General features: G+C 38.4%; 1 protein-coding gene and 1 non-coding gene across 3 annotated transcripts in view; both read left to right on the forward strand.

Annotated features, from left to right (window-relative positions):
• Positions 1 to 15,534, forward strand: part of UBE2K (ubiquitin conjugating enzyme E2 K) — a 71,690-nt gene that overhangs the window by 14,586 nt on the left and 41,570 nt on the right. The gene's annotated exons all lie outside the window — the stretch shown is intronic.
• Positions 283 to 436, forward strand: LOC124521502 (U12 minor spliceosomal RNA). Its single transcript, XR_006964561.1, has one exon. It is a non-coding gene; the product is annotated as a U12 minor spliceosomal RNA (small nuclear RNA).

Raw genomic sequence — 15,534 nt, forward strand, 5'->3', positions numbered from 1 at the left:
TGATAAAGCTTGTTTCTAGGGGAAGAAAATTCCAGATCAGAGGAAATAGTTAATACAAAACCCATAAAGTAGAAATGAATTTGATATGTTTAAGCAAGCAAAAGGAGGTTATTGTAGCTGGAGTACTGTAGGTAAGAGGCAGAGAATGACGTAGGCAGGAGCCAGATGACATAAAACTTCTAGGCCCAAAGTAACGAGTTTGTATTTTAAGTGACTCTAAGAGCCATTTGAGGATTTAAAGAAAGAAAAGAACAAAATTTTTGTTTTTAAAAGACCACTTTGATGCCTTAAACTTCTGAGTAAGAAAAATAACGATTTGGGTGATGCCTGAATCCTCACTGCTAACGTGAGATGAGATGAATTTCTGAGTGGGTAAAGGTTGCCCCTAAGGTGACCTGCCTGTTTTGTGGGATCCTTGGGAGTCAGGATCTGCCTGTCCCCCCTTAAAAAAAAAAAGACCACTTTCGCTGCTGTGTGGAGAATGTATTAACCAAAGATGTAAGGAAGAAGGATTTAGGAGTTAGGGGTTGAGTTTGGCTGGATGTAACCAAAGAAATGGTAGTAGTGGGTTAAACAATATGTAAAGTCAAGAGAGAAGTATCCTAGAGTTGCGTGGTTAGAGGTTTTACAGTGTTAATAGACTACTAACTTTCAATTTACCAGTAGGAGTTTGACCCTTGTCCTTAAACTCTCAAAATCCCTGGCAGAGGTTCAGACAACATTTCTGAATTTTCAGAAAGGGAAACGCATTACCTACATGTCCAGCTGGGTTCACCCTTTTTAAAGAGCTTTCTGAGAAATCCCATTCAGTGACTTCTGTTTTTATTTATTTTTTTTCCAGGATTGTGTCATAATTTCTTGGTTTAAGGAAGGCTAGGAAATGTTTTTAGCGGAGCACATTGCTCCCCAGTTAAAATCAGCATTTCATTAGTAAGGAAAAAGAAAAGAAAATTGGTTAGGCATTTTGTCATGTGGGGGTGGGGAATGGCAGGAATGAATTTAGGAAGATTATTTGGGAAGCCTTTCTAGATAGCGTAGGCAAGAGATGATTGTAGCTTGGGGTTATGATAGAATAGGAGGCTGAAAAGTATTTGGAATATGTTTTCAAGGTAGGGTCACAAGAGCTTGCTGATGTTACAGATGAAAAGTGAAGAAACGAGAAAAACACCTAGACTTTTGTCTTTAGCAACCAGACAGATGATGCTGCTAATTTCTGAGATGGGAAAGAGTGGGAGGAGCACATTGAAATTGTCTGGGAAGATTAAGATTTTTGCTTTGTTCTTGTTAAGTTAAAGCTTAGACTGGATGACTTAACTCTAGGAGAATTTAGTTAGAAAAGGAGGGAGTCTAGGACAAAGTCCTGGTTTTTGTCATGGACCCCTAGCATCTTTTGAAGTTGAGCCTAGAAGAAACAACAAAAGATAAGAACAGTGAACTATTAGTGATATATTAGGAAAACCAGGGAGTGTGGTATCATTGAAACCAAGAGAAGACAGAATTCCGAGTGTGGTCAACTTTATTATGGTGCTGAGTGGGAGAAATGACATTGAATTTGAGATGCAGTGATTACTGATGACCTTGACTGGAATATTTTCATTGGAATGCTGAAGATGGAGTTATGATTGGAGAGAGTTAGTAAAAGAAAATGAGATAAGGAACTGACACCTTAAAAAGCTAAAGCAACTTTTTTAAGGCTTTGCTTTGACAGAGGAGCAGAGAAGAGAGGGGGAGCTGCAGAAGAATATGACTTCAGAGATCTTTATTTTTTTTAAATGCTTCTTTATTTTTGAGAGAGAGAGAGACAGAACGAGAGTGGGGGAGGGGCAGAGAGAGGGAGACACTTAATCCAAATCAGGCTCTAGGCTCTGAGCTGTCAGCACAGAGCCTGATGTGGGGCTCGAACCCACGAACTGTGAGATCATGACCTGAGCTGAAGTCAGACACTTAACCAACTGAGCCATCCAGACGCCCCAGCTTCAGAGATCTTTAAAAAAAATTCTGAGGGGCACCTGGGTGGCTCAGTCGGTTAGTCCTGCAACTAACTCTTCATTTCTGCTCGGGTCATGATCTCACGGTTCATGGGTTCCAGCCCTGCATTGGGCTCTGCACTGACAGTTCAGAGCCTGCTTGGGATCCTCTCTGCCCCTCCCTGCTTGTGCTCTCTCTCTCTCTCTCAAAATAAATAAACTTAGGGATGCCTGGGTGGCTCAGGCGGTTAAGCATTTGACTTCAGCTCACATCATGATCTTATGGTCCATGAGTTCGAGCCCTGCGTCGGGCTCTGTGCTGTCAGTTCAGAGCCTGGAGCCTGCTTCGGATTCTGTGTCTCCCTCTCTCTCTACCCCTCCCCCACTCACGTTCTATTTATATCAAAAAATGAATAAATGTTAAAAAATTTTAAAAATAATAAACTTAAAAATTGATATTGATTATATTTATGTGTTGATGGATGGGAGAAATTGATTATACTAGAGAAAGGAGGAGTAATTGAATGTGTAAAGTTCTTGAGAAGAACGGAGGGGTGGTATCACTAGCATAAATGGAGGGATTAATCTGTAATAGGAGCAAAGACACTTAGGGCAAATGTTAAGTTTTCATTTGAGATTTGTGGTCTTCACTTGAACATGAGACCAATTAATGATGGTTGTGTGTTATTGTCCCCAACCCCAGCAGTGCTGCTTCAGGCAGACACAGAAAGGATTTTTGTTTTTTGTTTTCAAGTTAATTGGGGAATAAGTTTAACTAGCAGTGGGGCTTTGCCTTATGAGTACCTCGAAGGAACAAAAGCACCAAGGTTTGCAAGGGAGTGATTGATAATGAGGGAGAGTGGTGATGTTCGATTAAGCCAGCTAGTAGCTAGGTTTGGAGTACTAAAGTGAACTTGATTTCAAGAATTTCGGAATCTGAGAAACTTGAAATGGATTTCAGAGAAGGTGCAATTTTGGTGATGACAAAATCAAGTGTATGGCCATGGGTTTAAGATCTTATGGTCTGTAAATATCAGAAGCACAGTCTTTGTTTCCTTGTTCTTTTTTGAGAATTTAGAAATGTACAAAGATGACACATGTAAGCAACAATCTCATCAGTCACAGATATCTGTTGCTATTACCATCCTTTTTTTCTTTATACCAAATCAATGTCTTGGTTACATACTAAGTATTGTTTTGTACTTTTTTCTCTTAATATATCTTGTATTTTCTGTGTGACATTAAATATTCTTTTAAAACGTTTACTGTTTAGGGGTGCCTGGCTGGCTCAGTTGGTGGAGTATGCGACTCTTGATCTCGGGTTGTGAGTTTGAGCCCAAATTTGGGTGCAGAGATTACTTAAAAATAAGATCTTTACCTGGATGGCTCAGTGGGTTAAGTGTCCAATTCTTGATTTCAGCTTAGGTCATGATCTCATGGTTTTTGAGTTTGAGCCCCATGTTGGTGGGCTCTGTGCTGACGGTGCAGAGCTTGGTTGGGATCCTCTGTCCTTTCTCTGCCTCTCCCCTGCTCATTCTCTTTCTCTCAAAAACAAACTTTTTAAAAAGTTTAAAAAAAAAAATAGGGGTGCCTGGGTGGCTCAGTTGGTTAAGCATCCGACTTTGGCTCAGGTCACGATGTCACAGTTGGTGAGTTCCAGTCTTGCGTCAGGTTCTGTGCTGGCTTGTGTCAGGCTCAGAGCCTGGAGCTTGCTTTGAATTCTGTGTCTCCCTCTCTCTCTGCCCTCCCCTGCTCACACTGTCTGTCTCTCTCAAAAAAAAGCCATTAAAAATTTAAGTAAAAATAAATAAAATCTTTAAAACAAAATGTTTACTATTTAAATATTAAATAGTATTAAATATTAATAGTAAGTTACATATTTAATATTTGGTATTGCCTGACTAAACCATCCTTTTTTTTTATTATTATTTTTTTTGGGGCGCCTGGGTGGCGCAGTCGGTTAAGCCTCCGACTTCAGCCAGGTCACGATCTCGCGGTCCGTGAGTTCGAGCCCCGCGTCGGGCTCTGGGCTGATGGCTCAGAGCCTGGAGCCTGTTTCCAATTCTGTGTCTCCCTCTCTCTCTGCCCCTCCCCCGTTCATGCTCTGTCTCTCTCTGTCCCAAAAATAAATAAACGTTGAAAAAAAAAATTAAAAAAAAATATTATTATTTTTTTTTAAGTTTTATTTAAGTAATGTTTACACCCAACATGGGGCTCGAACTCCCAACCCCAAGATCAGGAGTTCTATGCTCTTCCCACAGAGCCAGCCAGGTGCCCCTAAACCATTCTTTTGTTGAACATTTAAAAGTTATTTTTTCCACTCTGTGTAGAGAGAGAAAATGGAATATCTTTACATAATTTTTATATGAGTTTATTTTCCTAAGATAGATTTCCTGGAAAAAAGTTACTGGGTCATAGTGTCTGAACTTTTCATATGCTTATGACCAAAGTGCTTCCCAGAAAGTTTGTTGTCAATTTCTGTAGTACTGGCACTGCATGAGGCAGCCCATTTCATCATATTCTCACCATTAATACAATCTTTTTTTAAAGTCAAATAGAAAAAATCAATTGTCCATTTTTATTTTTTTATTTAACTTTTTATTAAGAAAACTTTTGGGGCACTTGGGTGGCTCAGTTAGTTGAGTCTGGCTTTAGCTTAGGTCCTGATCTCGCAGTTGTAGGTTCAAGCCCCACATCGGGCTCTGCTGACAGCTCAGAGCCTGGAGCCTGCTTCAGATTCTGTGTTTGTCTCTCTCTCTGCCCCATCCCCGTTGTGCTGTCTCAAAAATAAGTATTTTAAAAAATTTAAAAAATTTTTTCAAGTGGAAATTTGAAATATACTTACATTCTCACTACCTAGGTTGAACAATTGTTAATGTTGCTGTTATGAAGATAATTCACTACCAAAATCTTGAGCATATATCTCCTAAAAATAACATTCTTTTACGTAACCATGGTATCATTATCCTATCTAAGAAAATGTTAATTCCTTGATATCTAATATTCATATTACCGCAGGTAACTAAAAACTGTTTTCATAGTTTTTTGGGGGGCGGAACAGGATCCACTTACAGTTTACAAATTGCATATGGATGTAATTTTTAGTCTTTTAAAATTTACACTGGTTCTCCCCCACACACCCTTCTTTTTTTTCCTTTTTTTGACACTGAAAATCCTGGAGATTTCCTTATGGTGGTGCTTTTTATATTTATTATAAACTGGGAGTTTATGTGTAAAGCTTTGACTAGGTTCAGTTAGACATTTTTGACAAATATAGTATATAGCTCATACTGAGTCAATTTAATAGATCTGTGATAATATCAGGTTGTTTAGTGATGCTAGGTCAGTTGGATCTTGCCTGAGTCAGTTATTTCATTGGGGGGTTGCAGAAATTTGCTTTTCCTAATTACCAATTTTACATTTGTATAGCTAATTATATATATGTGTGTGTGTGTGTGTGTGTGTGTGTGTGTATATATAATATGTCTACATATTATATATACACGTATATGCACACACAGTATTCTTTTAGAAATGAGTTTTCTGTCACCAACTGGAATGAAAATTATTACTAAAGATTTGGTATAATAGTCATCTCCACTGGCAATAAATGGTTTTCCCCTTTCTCTTTCTTTCTTTCTCTTTCTTTCTTTCTTTCTTTCTTTCTTGTTCATTTATTTTGAGAACTAGAGAGAGAGTGTGAGCAGGGGAGGGGCAGAGAGGGAGAGAGAGAATCTCAAGCGGGCTTGGCACTGTCAGGGCAGAGTCTGACTCAGGGCTCTGACAAACTGTGAGATCATCACCTGACCCCAAGTCAAGAGGTGCTTAACCAACTGAGCCACCTAGGTGTCCCATCCTCTTTCTCTTTCTTTCTTATCAGTGTGTGGATGTCTTAGTCCACCTGTGTTACCATAACAAAATGTCATAGACTGGATGGCATAAACAAAAATAATTTTCTGACAATTTTATTAGAGTTGGAGACTTCCAAGTCACAGCTTCAAAAGCAATTTGAGATTTGTTTCAGTTGTTTGAAATTTTTGTGGTTAAAATAACATTTATGCAAAATAAATTCATGTTGAATTTTATGAAAGTGTTTGTGTTTAGGGGTGCCTGGGTGGCTCAGGGTGTCCAACTCTTGATTTCAGCTCAGGTCATGATCTCACAGTTCCTATGATTGAGCCCCACCTTGGCTCTGTGCTGACAGTGTGGCACCTGCTTGGGATTCTTTCTTTCCCTCTTCGCCCCACCCCTGCTTGGTGCACATGCACTCTCTCTCAAAGTAAATAAACTTAAAAAAAAAGTGTTTAGATGGAAGGATTACTCTAAGTGGTAGAAGTAATAGTATAGTTTGTCTTTCCCTTTTTTAAGAAAACTAATTTTGTCTCAGTTTTAGATACATATTCTTTGTCAAAGTAAAGGCTGTATTTGTCAGATTAAGGCATTTCCAGATACCTTTTTGATAAAAGTTTTCATGGAGTGAAGTCATTCTTGAATTCTTAGAATAAATCCCTCTTGGTCATAGTGAATAGTACTTTACATTTGTAATGGTATATCAACCAAGATTTTACTCAGAGTTGTATGTCTTCTCGGTGAGACTTGCCTGTATTTGTTCAGAATTGTCCTGGTTAAGTTTGGGGGCATCAAAGCCATATTTATTTTACAAAATGTGTTTATGATTGTTCTATCCATTTCATTGTTTTGAAACCATATGGGATTATTCTTTGTAAATTGGGGTGGATGTGTGTTTGAGAACCAGGTGGCTTTTTAGAGTGGTTGCTGAAAGGCATATTTTTTGTGAATTTTTCTTTTTCTGTGTTAATATTTTGTTCACATTCAAAATGTTTGTCAGTTTAGGTGTCTTTTAAAAAAACTTTTACATAATACATCTCATTATTTATGATGTTATTAATGTGTAAGTAAACTGAGGGCATGGTTTGCCTCAGTTTTTAGTTTCTTTTGTTTTTCCTGCCTTTAGTTTACTTATTCTTTGTCTTAACAGTTGAGCCTGTGACTTTTCAATTTTATTTTAGTTCCATGTTTCTCTTCCTTTTTGTTTCAGGTTTTTTTGTTTGTTTGTTTTTTACTTGTTTATTTTTAGAGAGAGAGAATCTTAAGCCTCCCTGCTCAGTGTGGAGTCCAAAGCAGGGTTTGATCCTACCATCCTGGGATCATGACCTGAGTCGAAATCAAGAGTGGATGCTCAACTGATTGAGCCACCCAGGCACCACGTTTGAGTTCTTTAGTTTTGTTAGTTTTTCTTTTTTGTTGTCAGTACGTTTTATCATTTAAAGTTCCTTTGGCTTTGGGGCACCTGGGTGGCTCAGTTAAGTGTCCAACTTCGGCTCAGGTCATGATCTCACGGTTTGTGGGTTCGAGCCCTGCATCGGGCTCTGTGCTGACAGCTCAGATCCTGGAGCCTGCTTCTGATTCTGTGTCTCCCTCTCTGTACCCCTCCCCTACTCACGCTGTCTGTCTCTGTCTCTCAAAAATAAATAAATGTAAAAAAAAAAAAATTAAACTTCTTTTGCCTTTTTTTTTTTTTTTTTTTAAAGCTTCTGTATTTTGAGAGAGAAAATCCCAAGCAGGCTCCACACTGTCAAGAGTTGGGTGCTCAACAGACTGAGCCACCCAGGTGTCCGTTAAAGTTCCTTTTTGACTTTTCTTAATGATACAGGAATTTGGGTGATTAAAAAAAAAAAAGTTGTTTTAAATTAAGGATATAGTGTCTTTGTGAAAAATTTTTTAGTACAGAAATAATAGAGTAAAATTTTTTGATACTTACCCTTTCCTTCCTCCCCTGAGTCCTCATCTTCTCTTTAAGAGGGAACTTTCAACAATTTTTTCTATGCATTTATATATTTAGAAAATACAGAAACTTTCAGTTTATGAATTTCCATAAATAACAAGGGTATAGCCACACTAAAAGCATTTTAGCTCTGTGTGTGATGATAGTTGTTGTGAAGGAAAGCTTGTGCAGTATCCCAAGATTTAAGAAGAGCAACTTTTTTCAAAGTTTTATTTAAGTAATCTCTATACCCTATGTGGGGCTTGAACTCAGTGACCCCAAGATCAGAAGTTGCATGCTTTCCAACTGAGCCAGCCAGGCGCCCCCAGAGTATTTTCGTTGCTCTGGAAATCCTGTGTCATCCTGTCCATCTCCCCACCACCACCACTGCTGACCTTTCTGCTGTCTCCATAGTTTTTTTTTTTTTTTCCAGAATGGCCTATAATTGGAATTGCACAATATGTAGCCTTTTCAGATTGGCTGCTTTCACTTAATAGGCAGTTAAGCTTCCTCTGTATCTCTTCATGGCTTGATAGCTGTTTCTTTTTATTGCTGAATAATATTCCATTGTCTGGATTTACCACAGTTTATTCATCTACAAGTATGTCTTGGTTGCCTCCAAGTTTTGGCAATCATGAATAAAGCTGCAATAAACATCCACATACAGGTTTTTGTGTGGACATAAGTTTTCAACTCCTTTTGGGTAAATAACCAGGGAGTATGATTGTTGTATTATATGGTAAGAGTATGTTTAGTTTCTTGAGGAACTAACATTGTGTCTTCCAGAGTCACCGTATAATTTTGTATTCCCACCAGCAATGATTAAGAGTTTCTGCTGCTCCACAGTTTGCCAGCATTTGGTCCAGATTTTGGCTATTCTATTAGGTGTGTAGCGGTATCTCATTTTTTCTTTATATTTGTTTTGAGAGAGAGCTCGGGCAAGCGGAGTGGCAGGGGAGAATCTGTAGCAGGCTCAGTTCTGTGAGCATAGAGGCCAATGTGGGGCTAGATCCCATAAACCATGAGATCATGACTGGAGACAAAATCAAGAAATCGAGTCAGATGCTTAACCCACTGGGCCACCCAGGTGCCTCATTATCTCATTGTTTTAATTTGCATTTCCCCCATGACATATGAAGTGGACCATCTTTTCATATGCTTATTTGCCATCTGTGTATCTTGTTTGGTGTGGTGTGTGTTAAGGTCTTAGCTCATTTTTTAATTGTGTTGTTTGTGATTGTTGAGTTTTTACGAGTTTGTTGTGTATTTTGGGTAACAGTCCTTTATCAGATGCATCTTTTGCAGATACTTTCTCCCAGTCCCTTTTTCCTTCATTCTCTTGAGATTATCTTTTGCAGATCAGTTTATTTTTAAGAAGTCCTACTTATCAATTGTTTCTCTTATGGATTGTAGCTTTGATGTTAACATGTAAAAAGTCATAGCCATACCAAGTTTAATCTAGATTTTCCCGTGTTATTTTCTAGTAGTTTCACACTTTTGTATTTTACATTTAGGTCTGTGATCCATTTTGAGTTAATTTTCTTTCTTTTTTTTTTTTTAAGTTTATTTATTTATTTTGAGAGAGAGAGAGAGAAGCCAAGCAGGGGAGGGGCAGAGAGGGAGAGAGAGGATCCCAAGCAGGCTCTGCACTGTCACCACAGAGCCCAATGTGGGGCTCGAACTCATGAACCATGAGATCATGACCTGAGCCGAAATCAAGTGAGACGCTTAACTGAGCCACCCAGGCACCCGGACCAATACCATGTCTTGATTACTGTAGCTTTATGCTAAGTCTCGAAGTTGGGTATTATCAGTCCTCTGTTTTTTTAGTTCTTTGATACCATTCATCAGAACTTGATGGTTTTCCTCATAGTTTTTGTTTTGTTTTGTTTTAATGTTTATTTTTAGAGACAGAGAGACAGCACAAGCAGGGAAGGGCAGAGACAGAGGGAGACACAGAATCCATGAAGCAGGCTCCATCCAGTCTCTGAGGTGTCAGCACAGAGCCCGACAGGCTTGAACTCACAGCAAGATCATGACCTGAGCCAAAGTGGGATGCTCAACCAACGGAGCCACCCAGGCGCTCGACCTTATATAGTTCTTTTACATATTTTGTTAGATTTATACTTCAGTATTTTAGGTTTTTTGGTGCTTATGTTAAGTGGTATTGTGTTTTTAATTTCAGATTCCACTTGCTCATTGCTGATATATAGGAAAGTGATGGACTTTTGTATATTAATCTTACATCCTTTAACCTTGCTATAATTGCTTACTGGTTCTAGGAATTACTTTTGTCATTTCTTTCAGATTTTCTACATAGATGGTCATGTCATTTGTGAACAAAGACAGTTTTATTTTCTCCTTCCTAATTTGTATGGCTTGTCTTTTTTTCTTATGGCATTAGCTAGAACTAGTATAATGTTGAAAAGGAATGGTTAGAGGGGATATCCTTGCCTTGTACCTGATCTTACTGAGAAAACTTTGAGTTTCTGACTATTCAATGTGATGTTAGCTGTAAGTTTTTTTGTAAATATTATTTATCAAATTGAGAAAGTTCCACTCTACTCCTAGTTTACTGAGTGTTTTTATTGTGAGTTGGTTTTGGATTTTGTGAAGTGTTTTTTGCATCTGTTGATATGAGTGTGGTTTTACTACTTTAGCATATTGATGTGGTTTATTACATTAATTGACTTTTGAATGTTGAACCAGCATATATACCCAGGATAAATCCCACTTGGTCATGGTGTACAATTGACCCTTGAACAACACAGGTTTGAACCACACAGGTCCACTTTTACATGGATTTTTTTTTAAGTTTGTTTGTTTAGAGAAAGAGAGCATGAGCAGGGGAGGAGCAGAGAGAGAGAGAGAGAGTGTGTGAATCCCAAGCAGGCTCTGCATTGTCCACGTGGAGCCCAATGTGGGGCTCAAACTTCGGAACAAATCTCAAGATCATCACCTGAGCTGAGATCAAGAGTCAGACCCCTTAACTGACACTTAACTTAACACTTAACTGACTGCACCACCCAGGTGCCCCTTGACTTTTTTCTCATACGTATATGCATTCAATGTGACTCTTCCTCAAAGCACTATTTTTGTCACATCCTGCAAATTTTGATAAGTTGTCTTTTTTTGTTTTCATTTAGTTTAAAATATTTTAAAACTTAAGGTGTCTTCTTATGTGTTATTTAGAAGTATGTTGCTTGTTTATATTCAATTTTTTATTTAAATTCTAGTTAACATATAGTGTAATGTTGTCAGGAGTAGAATTTAGTGATTCATCATTTACATACAGCACCCAGTGCTCAACACAAGTGCCCTCCTTAATACCCATCACCCATTTAGCCCATCTCCAACCCAGCCTCCCTCCATCAACCCTCAGTTCTCTATTGTAGAGAGTCTCTTATGGTTTGTTTCCCTCTCTTTTTTCCCCCCTTCCCATGTGTTCCTCTGTTTTATTTCTTATATTCCACATATAAGTGAAATCATATATTTGTCTTTCTCTGCCTGACTTATTTCACTTAATATAATACACTCTAGTTCCATCAGTGTTGTTGCAGATGGCAAGATTTCATTCTTTTTGATGGTTGAGTAATATTTCATCGTGCATATATACCACATCTTAATCCATCAGTCGACAGATATTTGGGCTCTTTCCATAGTTTGGCTATTGTTGATAATGCTGCTAAAAACATTTGGCTACAGGTATCCCTTCAAATCTGTATTTTTATATCCTTTGGGTGAATACCTAGTATTGCAGTTGCTGAATCACAAAGTTCTATTTTTAACTTTTTGAGGAACCTCCATACTGTTTTCCAGAGTGGATATACCAGTTTGCATTCCCACCAACAGTGCGAGAGAGTTCCCTTTTCTCCACATCCTCACCAGTACTTGTTGTTTCTTTTATTGTTATTTTTAGTCATTCTGACAGGTGTGAGGTGGTATCTCATCATGGTTTTGATTTGTATTTCCCTGGTGTGTGATGTTGAGCATCTTTTCATGTGTTGTTAGTCATCTGGATGTCTTTGGAAAAATGTCTGTTCATGTCTTCTGCCCATTTCTTCACGGGATTATTTTGTTTTTTGGGTGTTGAGTTTGGTAAGTTCTTTATAGATTTTTGAATTCTGGCCCTTTATCAGATATGTTATTTGCAGATATCTTCTCCCATTCCATAGGCTGCCTTTTAGTTTGTTGATTGTTTCTTTTGCTGTACAGAAGCTTTTTATCTTGATGAAGTCCCAGTAGTTCGTTTTTGCTTTTGTTTCCCTTGCCTCCAGCAATGTGTCTAATAGGAAGTTGCTGTGGCCAAGGTCAAAGAGGCTGCTGCCTGTGTTCTCTAGGATTTTGATGGTTTCCTATCTCACATGCAGGTTCTTTCATCCATTTTGAATTTATTTCTGGGCATGGTGTAAGGTAATGATCTCACAGTTCTTAGGATCAACCCCCCATGTTGGGCTCTGCACTTCTGTCTTATCTTTTATTGAGCATTTTATATGACTCCATAGTGGATTCATCTGTTTCTCATTATAGTTTTATTGTTATTGCCTGATGTATTTTGAAATTCGGTTCTTAATGCTCATTGACATCTTTATCATTATGCTTTTTATCCCTGGTAATCCTTCCCTTCCCCTCCCCCTCCCCCCCCCCCCTCCCCCTTTCCCTCCCCCTCCCCCTTCCCCTTCCCTTCTTTCCTCTACACCCAACATGGGGGTCAGATTTATGACCTTGAGATCAAAAGTTGCATGCTCCTCCAGCTGAGGCCATCCAGGTGCCCCTATCCCTGGTAATTTTTCTTGCTCTGAAATCTACTTTGTCTGAAATTGAAATGATTACTCCAACTTTCTTTTGATTACTGTTAACATAGTGTATTTTTCTCCATCCCTTTATTTTTTCCAAAATTGTGATAAAATACACTTACCATTTTATTATTCACATTGTTGTGCAACTAATCTCCAGAATCTTTTCATCTTTCAAGATTGAAACTCTCTGTCTATTAAACAATAACTCTTTATCCTCCTCTTCCCCCAGTTTCTAGCAACTGCCTTTTTACTTTTTGTATCTGTAAGGGGACTCATACAATATTGTAGTTTAGTGACTGGCTTATTTCACTTAGCATAACATCCTTAAGGTTCATCCATGTTGTAACATGTCAGACTTCTTTACTTTTTAAGGCTGAATAATATTCTATTATGGGTACGTACCACATTTGGTTTATTCATCTGTCAACAGACACTTGAGTTGCTTCTGCCTTTTGGGTTTATTGAATAACGCTGCCATGAAAGTGGGTGTGCAAATTATCTTGAGACCCTACTTTTTAAGCATGTACCTGGAAGTGGAATTGCTTGATCATATGCAATTCCATTTTCAGTTTTTTGATGAACAACCATACTGTTTTCCATTGTGGCTGTGATGTTTTACATTCCCACCAGCAGTGTACTAGGTTCTGGTTTCTCCACGCCCTTGCCAACACTTGTTATTTTCACCTTTTTTTTTTTTTTTTAAATAGTAGCCATCCTTGATAGATCTGTGTGTCTCATGACTTTGATTTGCATTTCTGTAATGATGTTGAGCATCTTTTTATGTGCTTGTTGGCCATTTGTATATCTTGTGGAAAATGTCTATTTAAGAACTTTACCCATTTTTTAAAGGGTTTTTTTTTTGTGTTTTTAAAGTTTATTTTTTGAGAGAGGGGAAGGGGCAGAGAAGAAGAGAGAATCTTAGGCAAAGCTCCATGCTCAGCATGGAGCCCAATGTGGGGCTCAAATTCATGAACCGTGAGATCAGGACCTGAGCCCAAATCAAGAGTCAGACACTTAACTGACTGAACCACCCAGGTACCCTTACCCATTTTTTAGTTGGGTTCATTTTTTGTTGATTTTAGGAGCTCTTTTATATATTCTGGATATTAATCACTTGTCATTTATATGATTCGTAAATATTTTCTTCCATTGTACAGGTTGCCTTTTGACTCTGTTGATTGTGCTCTTTGATGCACAGGAATTTTTCACTTTGATGTAGTTCCAGTTAATTTTTACTTTTGTTGCCGGTTTTGTTTGTGTCATATCCAAGAAATCATTGCCAAATCAAGTTGTCATGAAGCTTTTCTTTTATGTTTTCTTCTTAGTTTTATAGTTTTACCATGCCTTTTACTGTTAACATGTTTTTGCCTTTATGTGTAAAAATGAGTTTTGGGACATCTAGGTGGCTCAGTTCATTAGGCCTCTGACTCTTGATTTCAACTCAGGTAATGATCTCACAGTTCTTAGGATCAAGCCCCCATGTTGGGCTCTGCACTTCTGACTTATCTTTTATTGAGCATTTTATATGACTCCATTGTTTCTTCTCTTAGCATATTATTTGTGCTTTTTTTAAAGTTTATTTATTTAGAGAGCACACATGAGCACACAAGCGGGGGAGAGGCAGAGAGAAAATCCCAAGCAGACTCCGCACTGACAGCATGGAGCCCCATGTGGGGTTGGAACCCACAAACCGTGAGATCATGACCTGAGCCAAAGTCAGGAGTTGGAGGTTTAACCGACTGAGTCACCCAGGTGCCCCCATTTGTGCTTTCTTTTCTTTTTTTTTCTTTTCTTTTATTTTCTTTTCTTTTCTTTTCTCTTCTCTTCTCTTCTCTTCTCTTCTCTTCTCTTCTCTTCTCTTCTCTTTTCTTTCTTTCGTAGTTGTCTTTGAATTTGCCATATACACTTATAAGTGCCCTTTCACATAACACTGTACTAGTTCACAGGTAGTACAAGTACTTCGTAACAAAATCCACATTTCCTCTCTCCTGTCCATTATAACATTTGGCATTCATTTCACTTACACATAAGGTTTAATCACCAGGTACTTCGTTGTTATTGTTTTGTACATAATTGATCTGTTAGATCGATTAAGAATAAGAAAAATCAAAGATTTTACCTTTTTCCTCTAATGCTCTTCCTTTCTTTATGTAAATTCTAAGTTTCTGATGTTTGTTTTTCCTACTTCCTGAAGAATCTCTTTTAATATCAGTTTTTTTTTAATGTTTATTTATTTTTGAGACAGAGAGAGACAGAGCATGAACGGGGGAGGGGCAGAGAGAGAGGGAGACACAGAATCGGAAACAGGCTCCAGGCTCTGAGCCATCAGCACAGAGCCCGACGCGGGGCTTGAACTCCCGGACCGCGAGATCGTGACCTGAGCTGAAGTCGGACGCTTAACCGACTGAGCCACCCAGGTGCCCCATGAAGAATCTCTTTTAATATTTCTTGCAAGATAGGTCTGCTGGCAACAGATTTCCTATTTTTTTAAAAACTTTTTTTAACGTTTATTTTTGAGAGAGAGAGACAGAGACAGAGACAGAGCACGAGTGGGGGAGGGGTACAGAGAGGGGAAGACAGAATACGAAGCAGGCTCCAGGCTCTGAGTTGTCAGCACAGAGCCTGACGCAGGGCTCAAACCCACGACAATGAGATCATGACCTGAGCCGAAGTCGAAGTCAGATGCTTAACCGACTGAGCCCCCCAGGTGCCCCTCCAACTCCAATTTTTATTTGAGAAGTCTGTTTATCTTTATGTCTGAAGAGTAATTTTGCAGGATATAGAATTTTACATTGGTGGGGCTTTTTGCTTTCAGCACTTTACGTTTATTTGTTTGTTTGTATGTATGTATATTTGTACCCAGTATCTTTGCTCCTTTATAGGCAAGGGGTTTGGTTGGTTGGTTGGTTGGTTTTCTGGCTCCTTTCAAGTTTTTCTCTGTTTTTGATTTTCTTCAGTTTGAACATGATATGCCTAGCTATGA

This window comes from Lynx rufus, unplaced genomic scaffold, assembly GCF_022079265.1.
Source record: "Lynx rufus isolate CCGP_SWC_20201006 ecotype Redwood Valley unplaced genomic scaffold, mLynRuf1.p SCAF_3, whole genome shotgun sequence".
NCBI lineage: Eukaryota > Metazoa > Chordata > Mammalia > Carnivora > Felidae > Lynx > Lynx rufus.